At 51.9% G+C, this 21,337-nt stretch overlaps 1 protein-coding gene across 10 annotated transcripts in view; it reads left to right on the forward strand.

The window, feature by feature from the left end:
- DAB2IP (DAB2 interacting protein) overlaps positions 1-21,337 on the forward strand; it is a 421,910-nt gene that overhangs the window by 326,250 nt on the left and 74,323 nt on the right. The window contains exon 1 of one of the 10 annotated variants that reach the window (XM_075015750.1): positions 6,886-7,000. The exons of the other annotated variants lie outside the window; for them this stretch is intronic. The gene's annotated coding sequence lies outside the window, so the exon portion shown is untranslated. Of the gene's footprint in view, positions 1-6,885; positions 7,001-21,337 lie in introns of those variants that run through there. 10 annotated transcript variants of the gene reach the window in all.

Below are 21,337 nucleotides of genomic sequence, written 5' to 3' on the forward strand. Positions count from 1 at the left end.
TTGGCATGCCTTCCTTTTTATTAACTGAAACCCTGCTGTTTCAAACATTTCCCAAGCTGGGATGTTCCCCAAGAAAGTTTGCCCGGATCTCATTTAAATCTGTCCATCGTGTTGCAAATCTGGAAAGTCACTCGTTGACAGGAAAATGGCTGTGAATTAAGGGGTGCAATCCTCCTCCCCTTGAGTGAACTATAAGGGCACAGTCTCGAAACTCTTAGGCCTGTCTATAGTTTCCTGGGAATAATGGAGTTACTCAGAGTAGTAAAGCCACTAGTGGGCTTCTGTGTTTGCAGGATTTGGCCCTCAGTCAGGGCTAACTCAGACTCCTCTGAACCCGCGGGTGCTGAAGCAGTAGAAAGCAGCTTGGAGAGGGAGGGCACACTTCAGTGGAGTGCGACCATTGTGTTTGTTTAACATTCTAAAAGCAGAGCTAATAGCTATTTTTATCTCGTTCTCCCTTCTCACGGACAGAGTCTCTGGTGATGTTGAGCTTGACAGGCTGGGCTGGAGTTATGATGCCCAAAATCTTGAAACTGTCATGGAGTGAGGAGAGAATAAAAACTCTGCCTTAGATAAAAGACCCAGGGAGTCAGAAACGCTGCTTGTGGCACACGTTTCAATCCTCCAAGATGCTTATTAAATTACCGCGGGGACCTTCTGGAGCACAGCGAAAACGGCTTGCAGGCTCCACACCACAGCTCCATGGAATGAGTGCTGTGATGAAGCTGCTTGCACAACTCCACAATCAAAGGCATTAAAGTTTTTTTCGCCTTTCTTTCAAGGTGTAAGTGAGATGTGATGTTAAAGATAGGCCGGCAGTTGTTCGACCCGCTGCCATCCAGCTAGCTAACGTGCCTCTTGCACAGAGGCGGCAGAGTACTTGGCAAACTTTCAGTCGTCCTCAGCAGCCGCCTACAAGATAGTCCTGTGAAATTAGACCCATTTCACCCGCAGGGAAAACTGAGCAAGACAAAGGGTTAGTGATTGAGCAAGATCACAGAAAAGTCAATACTAGAGCTCAAAATAGACCTCAAAAGTCTTGGCTCCCATGTCCATTGCAGCTTGGACCCTCAAGCTCTCTCTTTTTTCTTGTTGCTTTCTTTGGTCTTGACACTGGTATTTGAGACTGAAGTAATTTGCCTCTTGTGTCTGGGAGTTGGTCGCAAGGGCTGTGGGGTTTCCACGGCCTCTGTGGAGCACTGCCAACATTTTGAGTCAATACCCAAAAGCAGCTGAAATTCACCACCTTTGAGGCCAGGTCGACACGACACATTAAAGTCAATTGTAGAGACACAATTCTAGCTAAGGCAATTGTACAGCTGGAATCAACTTGTCTACAATCAACTTACCTGGCTGTCCTCACTGAGGGAGGTCAACAGAAGAAACTCTCCTGTCAACCTCCCTTAGTCCTGGTGATTTTGAGGAGTACAGGGGTTGACCGTAGACTCCACTGTTCCATTTTGTGCACCCCCACTAGGCATGTGAGATCAAACCCCAGAATATCGATACCACATAGTGAAGACAAACCTGGACTTTCACTCTAAGCCAGGGCAGGATTGCTTGTGAACAGTGCATGTCCAGCCATAGACTGTGGTGTCATGGGGATTTCATGCAAAACCCAGTGGTTTCATTGGGTTTTGGAGTTTGTTTACTACCCAGAGTGAAACAGGGATGGGAGTGGACGAGTGAGTGAGAACCAGCAGGGTTAGAACAGGAGCAAATATTTGTCCAGCCTTCCATGGAACAAACCACTGACTTTCAGCACAGCTGTGGGATGCAACCCCTGTAAACTCCGGGCGAGGCAGGTATCAGCCTGCGCACCGCCACCTCTTTTTATTTGGCATGGTCTGAACAATGTGATCCGGCACCTGCTTTAACTCCCAGCCTTTTCCCCATCGCTGCCAGCACCCTGAACTTTCTGAGCATGCTCACTGCAAGCAGGATCCTAACGTAAAGTCCTTCGCCGATGCTCGGAGCTGGGGCCACTCTGCGAGTTTCCGTGAGGTTCTTTTTTTCTTTCGATAAGAGCGTTGTTCATTAGTGGCACAAAACCAGGTGGGGAGGGCAAAGAATCGTCTTTCCCAATCACTTTGCTGAAGCGTAGTGTTAATTAAACATCAGCGGGGCCATGTGTGCTTAGCAGGATGTGGTCCACATCGCTCAGGACTGGTAACAGGGGGCAGCACCACCCCAGCGACAGCAGATCCCATGTGCCTGGGATGCTCCATGGCCAATATGTGTGACTGTTTGCAGTGTAAAAGCCATCACAGGAGGCATCAGTTAGTACCCCAGCCAGCAGTCAGGGAGGCCAGGGACACTGGCCCAGATGATCTAACCCCATCTGACCGGCAGTGTGGTGCCAGGCAAGCTTGCTCTATTGCCTGTCTTGTATTGGTTCTGGGCAGAAGCAGAAGGTTTCGCTGTCCTGGGGGCTGGGGCTAGCCACTTTTCACAGGCTCTAAGTTTGTTGGGAACCTCCCCTCATTTGTAAAACGTGGCCTGCCCATGGTGGCATGGTGCCCTTCCAAGAGAAGTCACTTGGCAGTGCCTTGGAAATACTATACATGCTGCACGGTGCCTGCAAGTGCTTCTGGTTTTGTTGCAGAATCATGTGGGTGAGACAGGAGCGGGGCATCGAATGCATTGCCCTGGGGCTGGATTGATTTCCACTTCCTTGTCCTCTCCCAAGGCATCAGCAGCTCAGATCTCCACGAATTGTCACCTGGCGAATTTCTCAGCTGCTGAACGATGCTAAGAAATCTGAACCCTGTGCTCAAGAGCTGGTTGCAGTGGCGCAGTCCTGTGCCTGCTGCACCCTCTCCAACTGCCTCCCGCCTGCCGGATTAATTGGTCCTCTTTGTGCTATGCAAACGAGATGGGAGGCGGGCGTGGAGTGACTCAGTCACTGGAAGCACAAAGTTACTCATGAACAGACAAGGGCCTTTCATGTAATTCCCACTGCGGAGGCGATGATTTCCTAACCGACAGAGTCCTGAGAGCAGCGGCATGAGCTCTGCCTTCCAGCAAGAGACTGGAGTGAGTCATCCTCCCCCGGGAGGTGCCTGGAGAGACCTTGCATTTATGTGTGTGTGTTTTTAAAGCTCCCAGCTATGGAGTGAGGCTGGAGGATGAGGTCAGGTAGCCACAATGACCGCAGAGGCAGTGCCATGCGGGTCTGGATGACTCAGGGGATTGATAGCTGGTCACAGAGATGTGCCCTTCTATATCACCAGCTTAACCCCGCACAGGCTAAGCGCACAGCACATCAGGGCCCTGAGAGCTCGTCCAGGGCTAACGTCAGAGGCCCACACTGTAAAACCTCTATTATGTGTAGCTGTAGCCCAGCAGTGTCCCAGGCTGGGATGGAGGGGGTGCTGGCTGCTTTCCCCTCTCAGAAAGGGGGGTCTGGACGCTCATTGGCAGGGTGTGGGAAGAAGGCCTGAGCTGTGGCTGGGGAGAGCCGCCAAACTTCTAGGCATGGCAGGCCAGGCCCCCTCATCAGCACTACGCTCCCAGTGTTGGCTGGTCTGGCTGAGCCCGATGAACCCCCAACCTTCTGTGAGCCCTGCTTGCCCGGGGAGGAACCTTGGATTGCTGGTCGCTTAGGTGAGGTGGCTCAGGTGTGCCCCACTCTGCCACCATTCAGAAGGGCCCGCGCAGCCGGGACTAGACAGTGCACGCTCGTGGGGCGACTACCACGGCTCTGAGGAGCCCCCGTGGCACGCTCGGGCCAGAGCTGCCGTTGGCTCTGACTCCTGGCACCAGCTGCAGGTAGGTTGGGCCGGTTTCAGCCGTGCATCTCCTGCAGGGTGGGGCAGCGCTGGTGGGGGTGGTAGCTTGGAGGTCTTGTTTGTGCTGGCAGGCGAAAGGGGCTGGGACACAGCTGCGGGTGGGCTGGACTTTGCTTCGTGGGGTTTGTGGCGCAGTGTCTGGGCCCTCCCCTGCCACTTTCGTTTCCCATCCGCTGGAAGGGTGCGGAATGCCCTGCCCTCCCGCGCCTGCTGCTCAGCGCAGAGCTAATCACCCTGCAGGAGAGAGGTGAGTCACTCTGACACCCAGGGGGAATTGTCTCGCCCCCAGCCAGCCTGAGCCCTCCACCGGGCCTCCCCGCCCCGCAGCTGTCCGTAACAAGGGCTCTTCCCTGTTGGCATCCCCTCTGGGTGTCCTGCCCCAGGCTGGCTACTTCAGCCGCAGTGTAAGAGCAGACAGGGATGTCCTCTACCAACTTTCTCTGCCATCTGTCCTCAGTCCTCGCACTGCCCCACCTCCCAGCTTCCAAGCAGCTTCAGGCGTGTGCAGGCCGCCCCTCCTTTGAGGGATCCGCGTGTTTCTGATGGGACCTTTTCTTTCTTCAGCCCACGTGCTGCTTTAGTCCCTGAGACGGGGGCGGGGGGCCTTCGTGGGGAAGGGTGGCTGCTGGGAGAGAGGGAATGGGTGTGACGAACAGGCGAAGTGGGCGTAGGTGATGTGAAGGGATGGGTTGGCGTGTGACTGGACCCCAGCATCACAGAGACCCCAGCCTCTGGGGAGCTGTGTCCCATTTGGTATTGATCCCATGGGAAAGCCATCACTCCACTTCGACCCGGCTTGTCAGTGCTGGATTCCATCCCTGCTGGGCGCAGGCGAATTTGGATGGTGTGGCATAGCGTGAGGGGCAAGGAACACAGATGCAGCAGTGCAGATGGGCATGGGTGTGGGGCCTCTCCCTTGCTGGCCTCCCTGGTGCCTTGGGGCAACCTGTGGGGAGTGATTGTTAAAGATACCTGAACCTGCACATCTGCCAGCCACTCCCACAGTGGCATGTATTCTGATTTGGCATGGTCATTGCCGAGTAAATCGCCCTGCTCACTGCTGACCCACGGGATTTCAGCCCCTCTCTGGGCACATTGCTAGGAACACTGCCCCGGCCTAGCAAGAGGCCGCAGTCCTTTGGCCACCCAGACCCATGTCTTATCTGACCTGATGGCTCCCCGGAGAGCTGCACACTGCACGTTGAAGGCCCTCTGCAAAGAATACAAGTGGAAGGCCAGCTCCTGATTTCAGCTATGCTGGTGTAAATCCAGAGCACCCTTCAACAGGGTTCGCTGGGGCTTCCTCCAGCGGAACAGAGCAGAATTTAGCCTGTGGTATTCAAGTGGAGATTTGTGTGCTGGCTCTCTTCTCTCCCGAGAAAGGAGTTCACGTCCTGGCTCAGGAGTGAATGCGGTTTGTGGCCCGCTCCTTTGTGGGGGTCAGGAATTTCATACAGTAAAACGCTTACCCTGGCGGTAACCTCGTTTTCAGGGTCAAAACCCAGGTGGAATAAAAAAGGTTTGAACATGTTCCAAAAGTAGGACAAAGGATGAGGTGGTGTGTTTCTTTTTCCTCAGGGCGATTTTAAACCTTCCCCTGCAAACCCACCACAGCCAGGGAGTCCTCAGGAAAAGGAATAGAAAGTAAAGGGGCACAGAGCTGGCACTGGAGTCTGAGGCGTGGCCTACATTAGCAAAGATGTACCCACAAGTGTAAAATCAAACCAGTGCAACCCCAGACTAGAGGTGCATTTAAACTGGTTTTTAACTCCCGTGTAAATCTGTCCCAGTGATGTTTCACTGTGTGTCTTGTCCCCACAAGGATTTTACATGCACACCGCTATCTCCATGTAAAAGCACACCTTGTCTACAGTGAAGACAAAGTCATAGCTTTGGCTTAATTAGGTTAATTACTGTTGCAAGAGGCACCTCTTGTGGTAATCCTCAAACTGGTTTAATGCTCCTACAGCAGGGCTTTGCGTCACTTTGACTCGTTCCATTTAAACCAGTTAGTTACACAACAGTCACTTTTCTGCTGGCCAGGTGCTGAGCCTGGGACTTTGGGATCTGTCCCTGCCACTGACTCATTGGGTGATTTTGGTCAAGTCTCTTCCTCTCTCTGGGCCTGTTTTCACTTACATGTAAACAGGGAAGAATAATTCCCTCCCAGAGAGGGGCGTTGGGAGAGGTAATTCGTAGTGTCTGAGATCTTTGGCTGTCAGGGGCTGTGACGGTGCAAAGTATTGTTACAGCCTCTCTGGTCGAGTTTCACATCTCTGGATGAGCACGGACAGTAAGCAAGCAGCAAAAATGGTGAAAAGGACTGTAGATTGAGTGCTCTGCTTTTGATAACTTTGGGTGTTGGTGCTGTGAGTAACGGGACTTTTTATGGGATTATTATACATGTAATGGGCAGATCTCTCAGAGATTCAGGTGGCGTCACTCACAAAGGGTGGGTTGGCGTGAGACTCCTTCTCACAGGTAGCTGCCTTTGCCCCAGGCCTTGGCATTGCAGGGTAGGTCCAGAGCAGAACTCACAGCTTTGGGCTGTGCTCTCCCGCCACTCCAGCAGCAGCACCGCAACCCCTTCTCCTCCTGCAATTGGAAAACCTGGCGGTGGGACAGCAGTCCCATTTGCTATGGGATCCGTGCCCATGTATGTGGAATACAGTGCAATCAGGAGTCGCCGCTGGTGAAGCAGAGACTGTGCGGCAATTATGACCTAGCCAGAGCTGAATGCGGAAGAGAAGAGGGTCTGCAGCTCACTGGCTCGGTCGTTGGCAGCTGAAATTTATGCAGCTCTGGGTTTTTTTGTTCCTTTGTTTAAATCCAATTGTATCTGAAGGGGTACAGGGAAAGCGTGGGTCACAAGACACACGTTGGAAAACCCATCCAAGGGCTTCAGTGTGCTTGTGTGTGTCTTGGAGCGGGCTGGGCCAGCAGCCCCATCCCTTACAAGGTCCTTCTCACCGACACGCTGAACTCCTGACCCATGACTCACGTTCAGGAAAAACCCTGTATTGTAATGCTGAGGAAGTGAGTCTTCTCAGCTCTTGGAATACAACACCAAGCTCTGATCCGGCACCCGGAACTCTAAAATATTTCGGCAACACCGGCTAAGCCTGTGATGTGAAGGGTCATGACCCCCATCTCTCAAGAGGAAACTGATGCACCAACTGATGATGTGACCCAGGTGATAGAGAACTGGGGTAAGGATGCAGCACTTCCTCTCTTTCTCTGCTCAGTTTGCTATGTCCCACTGCCCTTCTCCCATTGTTACCTAGAAGTTAGAAGAGAACTCATCCCTCGTGCTTTCAGATCCTTCTCGAGGACTGTTTTTCTACAACATCTAGCTCTGATTTCCTTTCCATCTCTTTTGAATGCATTTCTCTGCCTCATTTCCAGAGTTGGAAAGTGTACCTGAAAAATATTAGTTAAGTAAGAGTACAGCTCCTTTGGGGGAAAGTGTAATTAAGTAAAAGCCAAGTATTTAAGTAAAAGTACACAAGAATCCCATCTTAACTTTACTCAGGTATCGAGGAGTAAAAAGCAGCCACCCTGTGCAAATCTGTCGATACTCCTGGATACCTGAGAACAATTAAGAAGCATCACTTGTCTCCTTTTTACTCAGGTAATTTTCCAGAAGGATACTTTGACTTTTACTTAATTGCATTTCCCCCAAAGTAGCTGTACTTTTAGTCAAGTCACTTTTTCGGGTACTTCTCCCACCTCTGCCTATTCCAAAGGGGCTGCACCCTCTGGACTGGAGGTGGGCTTTCCTATCCTCCCTGACTTTGAAGAACAGTGATTGAAATGTGACCGTCACTTGTGAACCCTTCTCAACCTGTGCCTTGCTTCTGGCTCTGCAGCCTGGCTTTTTCAGTATCTTACAGCCTCCTGTCCACAAAGTGTCTTCCTTAGCCCTACTTGCAGAAGGTAGTCACAGGTGCGGGTTGTGGATAAGGCCTGCATATAAGCCTGACGGTGTTCTTGCCACCAGCCCTCTCACAGGCATGTACAAGAATTTCATTGTCGGCTGTGCCAGGATTTTGACTTTCAGGAGCTTCCGCATTTTGCAAGTTTTGATGATGTTTGAGCTCCCGTGTTCAGAGTGGCTGCCCCTGGACTTGCAGGAAGGTTGCAGCAACCATGCCTGTAGACTGCTGAATGACACCCATGTCCCAGCACTGTGACATCTCCCATTGTACATTCCGATTGGGACATGGAGCAGTGGGACTCAGCCTTAAAAACAGAAATAATTTTTCCGAAGTAATTGCCTGGGTTCTGAACAACCCAGTCCTCTTCTGAATACTCCACAGTGCTCACCTGTCAGGCTCCCTTGATCAGCAGGAAAATCATCCATCAGGCATGGACTGTTAGTGAAAGTCAGTGAAGAAAAATGGAGGTGTCGGTAAAAACCAGCAAGGTGATTTATAAAAATAGGTTTTCTTTGCCCGCGTGTGTGTCTGGGCTCCACGGGGACTTGGTAATCAGGATTTACGACCTTTTCAGTGCAATGGCTGAAATGTGGTTTCCGTTACCATTGACATGTATGACTGCAGAGACGTCTGACTGGCTTCAAAAGTTAGAGCCGTGCAGTTTCCACTTGGCAGGTTTTAGAACAGCACCAGGCTGTGTGGTGGCGTTCTGGGGCTGGTGTCTGTAATGTGTGGAACTATCAGGAGAAAACGAGCTGTGTCAGAAGTGGGGTGGGAGTGGGGGTGGGGGGACAGAGGAGGAGGAAGAGGAGATAGCTTGTTGTTGGCCATGTCGCACTCCAGCCTGTAGACCTGGAAGCTGAATCCAGATTAAAAAGCTCGGAGTGTTCATCCAATCAAGCACTTTGATTGGCTTCGACTTTTCCAAGTGCTTTTTAATCCCCTTTTAACTGCTCAGCGCACACGCTTCAGATTATAAGGCACGAAAACGCACCAGACACGCTGGCTATCACAAGAGTTTGTTAACGGCAGGAAAGCAAGGGATGGAGCTATGAGAGTCTGCGGGATAGCTGTGAAAACTGTCTTGAGAACACCAGACTTCATAGACCCGATGCTTCTCCTTCCATTGGAGGGGAAGAGCTTCGGCACTCAGATAAGGTGGGTGTCCCTTATACCCCTAAAAGGCACAAGCCACCTGTCTAGCTATGATGCAGACAGGCAATTGGAAGAAATTGGCAGTGTCTGAGAGGTAGGTTTTGTGGCATGTAGGCCTGCCTGGGTAAAATGCGAACAATCAAACCCCACATTTTCATTTGCCTTTAGAAGATGGGCTCATTACGAACGTCACAGGGAAAAAGAGCAGAAGTGGGTCTAGGAGAACATAAGCAACCTAGTCCCTGCACAAATGTCCCGGAGGATAAATGATTGCTTTTCTTGGCTGATGAAAAGGCTCAGCTTGCCTTATCTTGTAACTGATGAGTGGAGCAAATGATTGTCTTTTGTAATGGAACCATCTTAAGTGTCAGCTATGTCACACAGCTCCTTTCACTTATTTACTTTGGTTTTTAAAGTTTTTTGTGTTTGTTTTTTTAAGGAAGGAAGGAAGGAGAAATGCATTTAATTTCATGGAACGATCTCTAAGTTCAGCTGCTGCCCGGAAAACCCTGTGTTATATATATGTATATATGCAGATATTTTCAGTAGGAAAGATTTACCAACATAAAATGCTGTTTAGAGGCTACATGTTGAACCTCTCTCATCTGGCACCCTCAGGACCTGACCAGTGCCGGACGAGAGAATTCGCCAGATGATGAGAGGTCAATATTGTCTAGCACAATACCAACACTCTCACTGCTTGCTGGGCTCTTAGAAGACATTTAGGAGTAAATTACAGCAAAATAACAGCACAGAACACCGAGAGCCAGGACAGGTGGCCGAAAACAAACTTTATGGGATCATGGGAAACTTGGCCACGCCCATAAGTGGTCATCCAACTAAACTAGAAAGCCAGATTACAGAGTTTGCCAGCCAAGAGAGTTCCGTACTAGAGAGGTTTAACCTGTAATAAGCTTATTTGTATTTGCCTTATTCAGATCACATGATTCTGAAAGGCTACTCTAAAGTTTCAGACTGAACACTGACAACATTGATCCTTCAAATGCTCACTCACTCCAGCTGTGCTTACTCTTGTGGCTAGTGCAGGGCTGGGCAACCTGCAGCTGTGGAGCTGCCCCCTTGCAGAGCTGCAGGGCTGAGGCAGGCTGCCTGAATGCATGGTCCCATGCTGCTCCTGGAAGCAGGTGGCTGCTGGTATGTGTTTGTGTGCTCCTGGCATCAGTGAGACTGCTCTGCCTGCTGTTTCTGCCCCCAGCACCATCCTCCCACCTCCCATTGCCCAGGAACAGACCAATGGGAGCTGCAGGGGAGATGCTTGTGGGTGTGAGCAATGCAAGGAGATCCTTGCTCCCCTCTCTCCAAGGATGCACAGAGATGTGCCAGCAGCCACCCGCTTCCATGAGTGTCATGGGGCCATTGCATACACCAGCCTGCTTGAGCCCTGTTGTGCTGTCAGCCAGGAGCCACCTGCGGTGAGCGTCTCCTGGCTGGAGCGTGCATCTTGCATCCCCTTCCGCATCCCAACTCCCTGTCCCAGGCCAAAGCCCTTTCCTGCACCAAAACTCCCTCCCAGTCCCCTCACTGCCTCCTGTATACCAGTACCTTGCCACAGCCCAGAGCCCCCTCCTACACCAAACTCCTTCCCACAGCCCACACCCCTCACTCCCTTCTGCACCCCAACCCCATGCCCCAGGTGAGAACCCCTTCCTGCACCAAACTCCCTCCCACTCCCCTTACCGCCTTCTGCACCCCAAGCCACTGCCCCAGCCTGAAGGCCTCTCCTGCACCAAACTCCCTCCCACAGCCCACCTTCCTCACCGCCTCCTGTACCCCAAACCCCTGCACCATCTCAGAGCTTTGCATGTATGAGGCCCTCCAAAACCAAAACAAATCTCTTCTTTGAAAAGTTGCTGACCCTGAGCTATTGTCACTGAAGCAATGGTAAGGAGCACCCCATTCATGGCCGTGCATCTTTGCCTGGTCAGGCTATGGGTTTAGGTGAAAAAAAAAGACTTAAAAAATGGATGTAAATGAAGTAAATGAGCGAGGAACAAATGCAATCACAAAGGAAGCCTCTGTTTGCTGGAGACCAAACACAGAGCTTTGTGCTAGTGCAGTTTCACCGAAAGTGAAACTTATCAGAAACACAAAGGGAAACTGACCGGTCTAGTTTCAAGCACAGGGAGTAAACAGCCTCAGTCAGAGGTTAAGGGTAGCTTCAGATTAAATGTTCTCTGATTTGGAGCCCAGTTTTCAGAAGTGGTGGGCACCCACAACTCTGCAGCTGAGGTCAGCTGTGTTCTAGGTGTGGTTGCTCAACATCTCTGCAAATCAGGTGCATGTTTAATAATGCCAGGCAGTGAAATCTTTTAAAAAATCTTTTATTTTAACTAGCTATTGTTTTTTCTAATCTTCAAGGCCTGAGTGGTTTTCTGTGCCCTTCAACTCTGGATTAAGTATTTATCTGAAACTGAATGGGAGATAAAAATAAACAAGTGTTTTACAGTCAAGGACATCTTGCCATTTGCTGGCATGTGTCTAGCCCTGTGACTTTGGAAGTGAAGTTCCATGCTGGGCAGCTGGGAGCTCAACCCAAAGTGATCTGGAGAGTTGCCCCTCTGCCCCTTCACTGGGCTGTGCCAGGCCAAATGTGGCTTGTTGGTTTATTATCTGCCAGGTGGTGAATCTGTCAAGGGTTATGAGACACAAAGCTATAAACTGCCAGGTGAGGTGATCAAACAGCTCAGCTTCCTACTTTATAGCTGCCTTGAATGGATTGTGGTAAGAAATCCAGGTTAATTAGATGAGCTGAACTGATGATAAGTGGATGTGAGCACTGGCAGGGCCTGAACGGACACGTCTGCTTTCAGGCAGCTGCACTGAGCGACAGCAGCCATAGAAATGGGCTTGTTTTCCCCCAAGTGTTGTTTCCAGGGCTGTGTTTTTGAGCCAGTCCCACCTTCGGAGTCAGGGATGCTTCTCATCTGGACTTGTCCGCTACAAAGTAAGACCACCATCCCCTTTTCCTTCTCCCTGGGACTGCAGTGTTGCTTTTTTCAGACCAAACACCCAGGCAGAAAATCCTCCCTCCATCCCTGCTGCAGCAGGGCTCGGTCTGATTTCAGTGGGATGGGCATGTGCACGTTCATGGTCAGAAACGGGCCCAACACTAACAGCACAAGCATCTGAAGAGACCCTACAGTACTAAGTGCTTATATATAGAGTCTTGTCATTGGGGAATCTCTAAGTGCTGCTCATAGAAAGGGGCAGCATGACTGTTCTCATTCGTACAGCTGGAGAAACTGAGGCACACACAGCAAAAGTGACTGGTTCCAGGTCACTCTGAAGATCAGTGGCAGAGGTGGGAATAGAACTCAGCTTTCCCGAGTCCCATTCTGCTGCTCTGGACACTAGGGCTTGGTCTATGCCGGGCAGGTAAGTTGATTGCAGAATCGACTCATCTGCAATCGACTTCCCTGGCTGTCCTCACTTAAAGAAGATCAGTGGGGGAGCTTCTCCCATCGACTTCCCTTACTCTTTGCAATAGCCGATCCATGAGAGGTCGATTTCGTGTATCACCCCCAGGCATGCAAATCGAACCCCAAGGGATCGACCCTGAGCGGGTTGATCTTCTGGGTAATGTAGACATGGCCTAAGTGGCGGTGCCTGCCTGAGCACACCAACACTCTGGAAAAGCTTCCCTGGCGCCAACCTTAGAACCGCTGCTCAATGTACACGGCCCTCATCCTGTGATCAGTCCCACAGTGAGACGGGTACAGCGCTGAGCCCTCAGTAAAACCCGCAGCACCAGCAACTCTAGCGGTGGGGATTCGGCCAACGAACGCGGGATTGGCAGTGGCACTTTTTAAACAAAATCGTGTTTTCCGAGGGCTTTGGTAACAGTTTAGTCTGAACTCTCAGAAGGGGGTGGAGCAGGCGTGAGTAACCCCCTCCCCCTTCTAACACACTTCAGCCACTCAGGTCAGGTGATTGAGCTTCCTCTGGGAATGGGTGGAGTTGTCATAAGGCCCAGACCCCACAGCCAGTACAGAGTGAATGGACTCTGGCTTTTATGACTAGGAGAAAAATAAACACAGCAGGGCTCTTCCCAGCTGGGGAGGGGAAAAGGCTGGTCCCAGCATCCTTCTGCCCCTGCTGACTTCAGCAAACAGTGGCTACACCAAACTCCGCTCAGATGAGAAAAGTCCCATAGTTCTCAGAAGAGATGAGACTGTGTTATCATGAGCTATGTGACAAACAATGTTCCCTGCAAGCTGTGAGCTCAGGGGGCAGCCCAGGAGTGGTTCAGGTGACGCCCAGCTGATTAGCAGAGCGCCCACGGTGCCCACAGCCGGCAGCATGTGTTTCTGCTGGTGGTTTACATCTGCACATGCCTCTGCATGTAACAGCATTTATTCCGCACATGGATGGAAAAAGCCTAGAGGGAACACCGGTGATGAAAACCTTTTAACTGTGAACAGGGGTGAAAGGTTATTCCTAACAGCTAGCCAAAGCTCATATTTGACCCACTGAGGGTCTGGCAGGGTATGGTCTCCTTCCCGGGTCAGTGGGCACTTTCAAGCAGTAAGGAGACTAGTGGCTGACTAACAGAATCACAGACTACTAGAACTGGAAGGGACCTCGGGAGGGCATCGAGTCCAGTCCCCTGCAGTCTTCAAGTAATTTGCTTGGCGCAAGCGCTAAGGAAGAGTGCAGTTTAATTAGTAATAACAGTAAGAGCTGCCCAAGTGTTTTACAGTTGCATCTAACTCTGCTGAAATGGCTGCAGCTGGTGGTCTATCTGCACACGTCAGGACTGGGAGGTGAGGTGAAGATTTGGCTATAGGATACTGGGATAAATCCTGGCTCAAGGGACTTTATGACTAATAGGTCTGTGCACAGCTTGCGTATCACGCGCATCAGTGTACTATCTAAGCACTGGGTCTAGTGAGCACAGCTTCTTCAGAGCTCTCTGCCTGGCAGTAATTCGTGGGACAAAGCAAACAGACTCTAGTTCTTAATGTTTGAGCTCAACGACCCCCTCGTTGTGCTCTGTAGAAGATGAAGGGTTAAGTTAGTTGTGAGTGTGTCGGAACCTGTAGCTGGAAGCCAGAGGTGCAAAACAGAGCTAGACAACTTCCTGGAGGCTCGGTCCCCCCCGTGGCTGTTAGCCAGGCTGGGCAGGGAAGGTAGCCGTAGCTTCTGTTTGCCAGAACCTGGGAAGGGTGATTCCATGTTGTGTTCATTCCCTCTGGGGCACCCGGCACTGGCGGCTGTTGGACATCTGCTGTGTCTTGGGGCATTGTAATGATAAGTGAGATACGCGGCGTCTCTGGCTCCTGCATGTGCTCCAGACTCATGGGCATCCTTGGTCCTGCCTCCCGGGCTGTCCGAGAGCACGCACCAGGGACCGGTTCCAGGGCTGGCGTGTCGGAACAGCCGCTGCCTGTCTCCACCGCCCTCTCCCCTCCTGGCGGAGGCTGGGCTCGTTCCAAAGTCCAGGTCTTGGATTTTAGCGCCATGCCAAAATGATAAGGAGTTAGTAAAAGTGTAACTTGCCCTCAGCATGGTGCTGCCGTGCAGGAGATAAGGAGCAGAGGGAACAAGACGAGCAGAGCCCCTGGCTTTCCCCTACTCACTGCCAGGCTTTAGTGCAACTTCTGAGAGCCAGGCCGGCGGGACGCTGTGAGCTCCCTTTGGGCCAGTTTAGTTGCATTATCCAGCTCTGCAGAGAGCCTCTCTTGCAGGAGCTTGACTCCAGGGAGCTTGCAGGCTCAAACCAGCACTCAGCTCTCTCCACCAGCGATTCTGGAGCTGCTGCTGAGCCCGGAGCTATTGGCTGGAATTGCTGTTTGGTTGTTATTTTTGGTGACCCCTCAAATGTATCCAGACCTGGGAAGGAGGCTGACTCTGGTTCCCTCCCTTATGGGAGGTCTGAAACCCAGATGGAAGACCCCAAACCCGCCTCTGCGTGCCACGGCTGCTTGCAAAGGGTGAGGCTGCTGCAGAATGCCTGGCAAGGAGGCTGGAGTTCGGACCCACAAATGCTGCTGAATCCTGGGCCTGGCGTGCAGATGGCGAGAAGCAGCGGGTCTCCTGTCTGGTTAGCAATGAGAGTGCATAGACTGGAGGCCCTCTGTCCAGCATGCTGCTTGGGCCGCTGAGCTGGCGCGTGAGTCCCCGGACAGGGAGAGGTGCTGTTTCCTCTGGGAGGAAGGAACGGGCCCTAGTAGAATGTGTTAGCAGCCAAGACTAAAGGGTGACTGGCTTTCGTCCCATGTGCGTGCTTTGTCCTTCACTTGTGTCTTGGCACCCTGAGGTCTCAAAGCCCGCAGTGCATGTTAATTAAAGCTGCCATCTGCCCTGTGAGGCAGGTGAGGGCCATTTCCCCTCTTTTCCAGAAGTGGAAACTGAGGACGTATGCAGCTTGCCTAAGGTCCCATGATAAGCTAAGTGTCCGAGCAGGGGGCGGAAGGTGAGTCCTGTCTCCTGAGCATGGCTGACACCACTAGATCGCTCCCTTCCTTTTCCAGAAGAACAACCCCACTTCTTGGTGGTTGTGGGAGCAGAACCCTGAGGAGTGGGCAGGAAGGGGAAGTCCCGCCTCGGGGGGAGCTGTGCCCCTTCTTAGAGATCTGCCAGCTAGAGGAGTGCCAAGGATTCATTGCTGGGAGATGCCCTTGGAGGGCTGAGCAGCCGGTGTGACTGGAGCCTGGGATTCACCCCAGCTGAGGGCAGCCCTGGGTCTCGCTGTGGGGTTTACGGGTTGCGGCAGACATGGTCTGTATCTCGGAAAGGCGGGAGAGGAAACAGCAATAAGTGGCACGCAGGCCCGTGCCGTGCGGTGGCTCTTCATTCAGTCCATCGTCTCACTTGGTTCCCCATGAGTACCGGAGGGGTCTGACCACAGCAGCTGTCTGGCTGTCGAAAGGGGTCGGTGTGGGGCTAGGAGGAAAAGGAAATCGGGACATTGTACCAAACTGTGTAGCCTCCCTCCTCTCCTCTCCTCTCCTCTCCTGCTCCAGCACGCGTCTGCCACGGCCATACCCCTGCACCGTTTTAGGCCTGCCCTTCTGGTCTGCCGTGCTGGAGGTTGGCAGCCTCAGAAGCACAACTGACGGGGTGGGAGTGGCTAGTGGCAGTGACATCCATCTCTTCCCAGCCTGCAGGGCACAGTCCCTGAGTGTGCCTGTTTGTCCCTGCTCCCCAGCCCGGCTTCCGGAACCAGAGACGCAGCAGAGCGCTCAGCTGCTGGCTGGCTTTGCACTCCTAACAGGACAGGTGCTGCACCTTCTCTGAATGCAGCAGATTCCGATTTTGTCCGTTGCTGGTGGGTTTGGCTGCCCCTACAGCTGCGAGCCTTTGCTAGTGTGTGGGGTGGCACAGAGACCAGTAACTTGGCTGCATGCAATCCTCAGAGTTGGAAGCTTCTGGGCGGGCTCCTCATTGCACAGGCTGCCAGATCCTCCCCCTTCTCCAGTCTATTTTAATGTGGCCGGAGCTCTCAAAGTGAGCATAAAGGAGCGTGGGCCGGGGGAGCAGTCACCCCCCCAGCTTTTGCAATAGAAAAGGGTTCTGCAGAATCAGTTGCGAATAGAAATGTTCCCATGAGGTTAATTGCAAATAAATTAGTCACCAGAATCCCTTCCCTGGGTGTTGTGACTCCACACACAGCTGTGGTGTGGCTCAGGCCTGCTCGGGGTGCTAGGGTGGCAAGGGAGCAGTTTGCCTGGGACCAGTGATTGAAACCGCCCTGGGGCTCCTGATCGCTGGGGGAGTGTTGCTGCCCAGAGCCCCAGGTTCTTGAAGTTGTGGCCAGAGCACCGCAGGCTGTGCCCAGGCAGGTCAGAGGGCTGGCTGAGGGGCAGCGGTGGCCAGCACTGGTTTCCTCTGTCCCGCCCCTTATGCCTGTGGCCTTACCCGTTCAGGGAGCATGGAGCTAGTCCTCCCCACACGCTTTGCCCAGGGGCCTGGCAAGTCTGGCAGCCCCCCAGGTGGTTCTGGAGGATGTGGTGGTGACTTGAAGGCAGGGATATTAAAGTCGCTTGCAGCTAGGAGAGCAGACAGGTTTCTCCCTGAGGTGAGAGGCCCTGGATGGTTTCCCTGGCTAAGCTGCAAGAGGAGCAGCAAATGGGGTTTCTAAACTAGTTTTCTGGGGTAATCGTCCCAGGGCTGGCAGCACCTCCACAAGGAGGGTCTAGTCTTCAACCCACGGGTTAGGCTGCAACAGCCTTGGTTTGCCCTGGCGTTCTGAGACTTCCCCGGGAAGCTGCAATTTGCCCAGTGCTGTCTCTGAATTACAGGGGCCGAATTACAGAGGCCGGGCGTGTGGCCAGCATGTCTCTTTGTTGGCTGCATCACTTCTCCGTGAAGCGAATGTGAGCTCCAGGCAGCTCTCACTCCGCCACCTTTCTGCCACCACTAACTGCTGAGATAGCTGCCCCTGCTCCTGCTGCCCTCCCAGCCTGAGCAGAGAGAGTCTTAGTGTGAACTCTGAGCTGGCCAAGCAGGGGCAGATGATTCAGAACCTTCCCCAGGATACGGTCACCTGATCCCTGCTGTTCCCATTCACTTGCAGAGCTGCAGGAGGACCCTGGACACTGCTGTCCAAACGCGTGCCACAATCTAAACCGAACGCAGCAGAGCATGCTCAAAGTTCAGCCATATCTCAGCCGCCTGAGTGCTTCCCCTGGACCATGGGGAGCTGCCTTCCCTGGTGTGCGTTAGTGAGTGTATCTTGTGTTCTGAACAGCAGGCCCGGCCGGCACAGCGATGCTCATCGGTAACCGTCCTTATGTTGACGTTTGTGGTGATTGTAGCTCTCCTGCCCAGCTACAGAACAGCCAATCGGACGGCACTGGCAGCTGGCCTGACGCTGGAGCGGCTTTTGCACAGCCAGTTCAGCGATGCCGGCGGAAGGGAGGGGCCGAGAAAGGGGGACAGAGAATATACCTCCAGGAGGTGGGTATTGGGGTCAGGCTGGGGAGACTTTCTGTTGCGGTGGGTGGATTTTTAAAGTCTGCAAAGCCAGAGGGTAGAGGAGTCGAGGCAGAGTCTGGAGGAGTGGAACATCTGCGAAGGAACTAGGCGACTGCTGGACTCTCTGTGCTGCATGCGTCCCTGTGCACTGTGGGGAGTGTCAGTGTAAAAGGGGGTGGGAAGGGGAAGCTTTTACACCAGACAGACATTGCTAAGGCTGGAGAGCTCCCGGCGACGTCCGTACAGACCTGAGCAGGCAGGGAAAGGTTACTGATGGGCTGTGTGGTGTGTTGGCATTGAAGGCACATCCCGGGGATGTGCTGTCTGCGGCAGGAACTGGCGGTGGGGATGGAGCGGCCTGCCCCGCACAATCCCACTGCAGTGATCAACATTTGACGCACGCTCGCAGTTTGCCTTGAGTCAGTTTCTCCCCACCAAGCGGTGTATTTTTCGTAGTATTCCAGCTGTGGTCCCAAGTTTGTTATTTTTTTTAGAAGGTCGGAAGCAGCCAGCCACAATCTGGCATCTGGAGCTAGCCCCAGAGCGGTGCAGGGAAAAGGAGCTTGCTGCCCCGCACCCCCGGGCAATCCAGAAGGAAAGAGCCCTGCTTGCTTCAGTCGCCTTGTTCTGCCACTGCCTCTGGAATCAAACTGCAGCAAAGTGATGTTCATGTATAGCAGAACTTTCCTCCTCCTTCTCCTATGGCAACTTCCACACCTACTGAGGAGCTGAGTCTGTGCCAGGGCCTGCCACTGTCACCTCCAGAGCAGGCTGTCAATGCAATACAATATCCTAAGTCTGTGGGGTTGATTCTGCTTTCACAGCAGCTTCACACCAGCGCTTTGCATCGACTTCACTGGAGTTTGTCCTGAAGTTTCTGGTGTCAGTGTGATCAGAATCTGGCCCTGTAGCTCCTGGCAGTTCAGGGCTCCTTATTCCTTTGCACTGTCCTGTGTTTTAAACGTTGAAGAAGGACAGGCCTCATTCATCTCTCACTTATATCAGTTGTAGGGAAGTTCCAGGTTTGACACCGGTGTTGAATGAGAATGAGGTGTGGCATTTCTGTACACCTATGTTAAGAGTCTCACCTTCTGGCAAAGGCATGAGCCAGTCTCAGAGTCCAGGATTGTCAAGAAAGCAGTTGATTTCCCTGGGTTGCTGATAACATTTCAGATTATTGTCACAGAACCCATTTTTTGAATTCCCCTTTCTTCTTGGTACGCTGTGCACTTTGCTTGTGGCCATTTCTCTCACCTTGCCACAATGCAAATCCATCAGGTGAGCTTCTCCACTGTTTATAATGTTTCACTCTCTGGACCTACTGACAGTCCTTCCCAGGGAATATTTTGTTAAGCAAATAAACCTGTTCCCAGGGCATTTGGAAGATTATAAAAATGGGGCGCTGTCACTTGGGTTTCGAGAAGCTTTGTTTGTGTAAAATCAAAATGTGGAGCCTGGTTTGAATTGGAGTCCCCCTGGCTGTAATTATTTCCCCGTTGGTTAAAAGTGAGGATCACCTGAAAACAAGGGCAGGCTCTGTTAAATGTAATTATACGTTCGTTACATGGCTGACTGTTAGCTGATGCCTCGTGCCGAAGACATGAATTGTGATACTACTGCAGATAAAGCAGATTCTCTGGTAGCCGCTATGGCAGAGGGGCTGTGTTTGTGGAGCGGAAAATCCGGACTTCATCCCTGCTGTCACTCTAATGTCCCATACAATTACTGAGCCGAAGAGGATAATGTTTGATTTATTCTCAGCTGCGGTGGGATGAAATCCGTCTCTTGCCTTACAATGTAAATTAATTCCACAGAGTTGTCCACTTGGCTCTCAGTCATAACAAATGTTCCCTAATCCCTAGCCTGGAAGCAGCCAGATTGGCCTCTCCATTCGGCACAATAGACCCGTTCCTGGCTGCTGAGCACCTCCTCCTTATGCAGGGCGCCCCAGGGGAGTGAGGTGCATGGAGGGGTCAGCAGAACAGCCTTGGAAATTCCCCCTCTGTGCCGGGGGGGAAGCAAATTGTTAGCCCTTGAGAAGCAATTTGGAATTAATGCAGTGAGTTTTCCCTTTGTTTGCCAGTTACCTGACTGGCAGATATAGGGGGAGAACTGGATGGTCCAAGCATTGGTAATGGGATACAGAACCATCCACTGCCAGGTCAGCTGTGCAAACCTAGGTCCCAGCAGGCCGACAGCCAAAAGGTATTGCTCTCAGGTGGCAGTAGAGTGGCTGGTGTGAGTTTAGCCTAACGTTCTCAAACAACGTTCCCTCTATTTTTTTCTTCCATGCACATGTGGAACAAATTTTATTATGTGCACTGAGGCATGTGTGGATCTGCACCATCAATAGCCACACATTGTGTGTGCTCTGCTAATCAGCTGGGTGGCAAGTGACTCTCTCCTGGGGGTCTGCCTCAGCACTTAGCTTACAGGGAGCTCTGGTCTCAGCATCTCTTTGTGTCTAACGCTGCACTGGATGTGAAAGGGGAACATTCTGTGTGGAAATCACACACCTGTCTCTGGACCTTTCTTACCTGCGGCTGTTCCAGGGGACCCTGCAGAGAAGAACTGGAAGATATTAGAATCCATCTTATTTTCCATTTGTCTACTTAGTACATATGACAGCACTTTGTGGCTCATCCCTTCCTATGCTCAATCATTTTCCTACCTTGGGTGCCTTTCAGCAACAGAGGGGAGAGAAACATTTGAAAAGGCAGGAAAGTTATCCTGGTAAACCCACAGATCAGCTGAGGGATTAGGCAGGTGCAGCCTAAAACTAAAACTGCAGAGGTTGTGGGTGGATGTTGCCCCTTTAGGAGGTTGTCTCCATGTGGAAGATATTCCAGATTGCAGCAAGGTGTGGATTTGAAGAGGGTTAACTGCAAGGGAGTAACTCCACGTGAACACTCAGATTCTGTAAGGCGAGTATCACACCTTGAACTGGAGTGACACCATATGTGGACCAGGCAAACGCTGTCCTGGTTCGGAGCCTCAGCAGAGGGGCTGAGGTCCTGAACTGAGCTTTGCAGACAATCCCTCCAGTGTCAGCTGGAAATTAACCTGTTAGGCCTAGATTTACCCCATGACCTGGAAGCAAAGGGCTCCGTACCCCATTACAAATCCCTGACACATGTCCATGTGCTGCGTGCAGATGGTTGACTCTTGCAGGTTCGTCAGAGCTTAAACTCAAGCTCCAATATCTACACAGCAATTTTGCAGCCCTGAAAGCCCAAATCAGTTGTCCCAGGCCAGCTGTGGGTTTTTTATCCGAAGCTAAACTTAGTCTCTGTGTCCACCAATTCCCCATGTGCTTGGAGTGTTGCTGTAATCTGAACAATAATATTCAGCATCCCGAATTCTGGCTGTTTAATAAAGAGCTGTGCTTAGAGCATTAGAATCTGTTAATGCTGAAATGTTCCATTACATTTATTATTTGGAAAAACAACCCCCTCTCTCCGCGCTTGGGTAGTATTGTTTTTCTCTGACTAGGTTTTTTTTGTTGCTTCTTTG

The sequence above is a fragment of the Carettochelys insculpta genome, chromosome 21, assembly GCF_033958435.1.
Source record: "Carettochelys insculpta isolate YL-2023 chromosome 21, ASM3395843v1, whole genome shotgun sequence".
Lineage (NCBI taxonomy): Eukaryota > Metazoa > Chordata > Testudines > Carettochelyidae > Carettochelys > Carettochelys insculpta.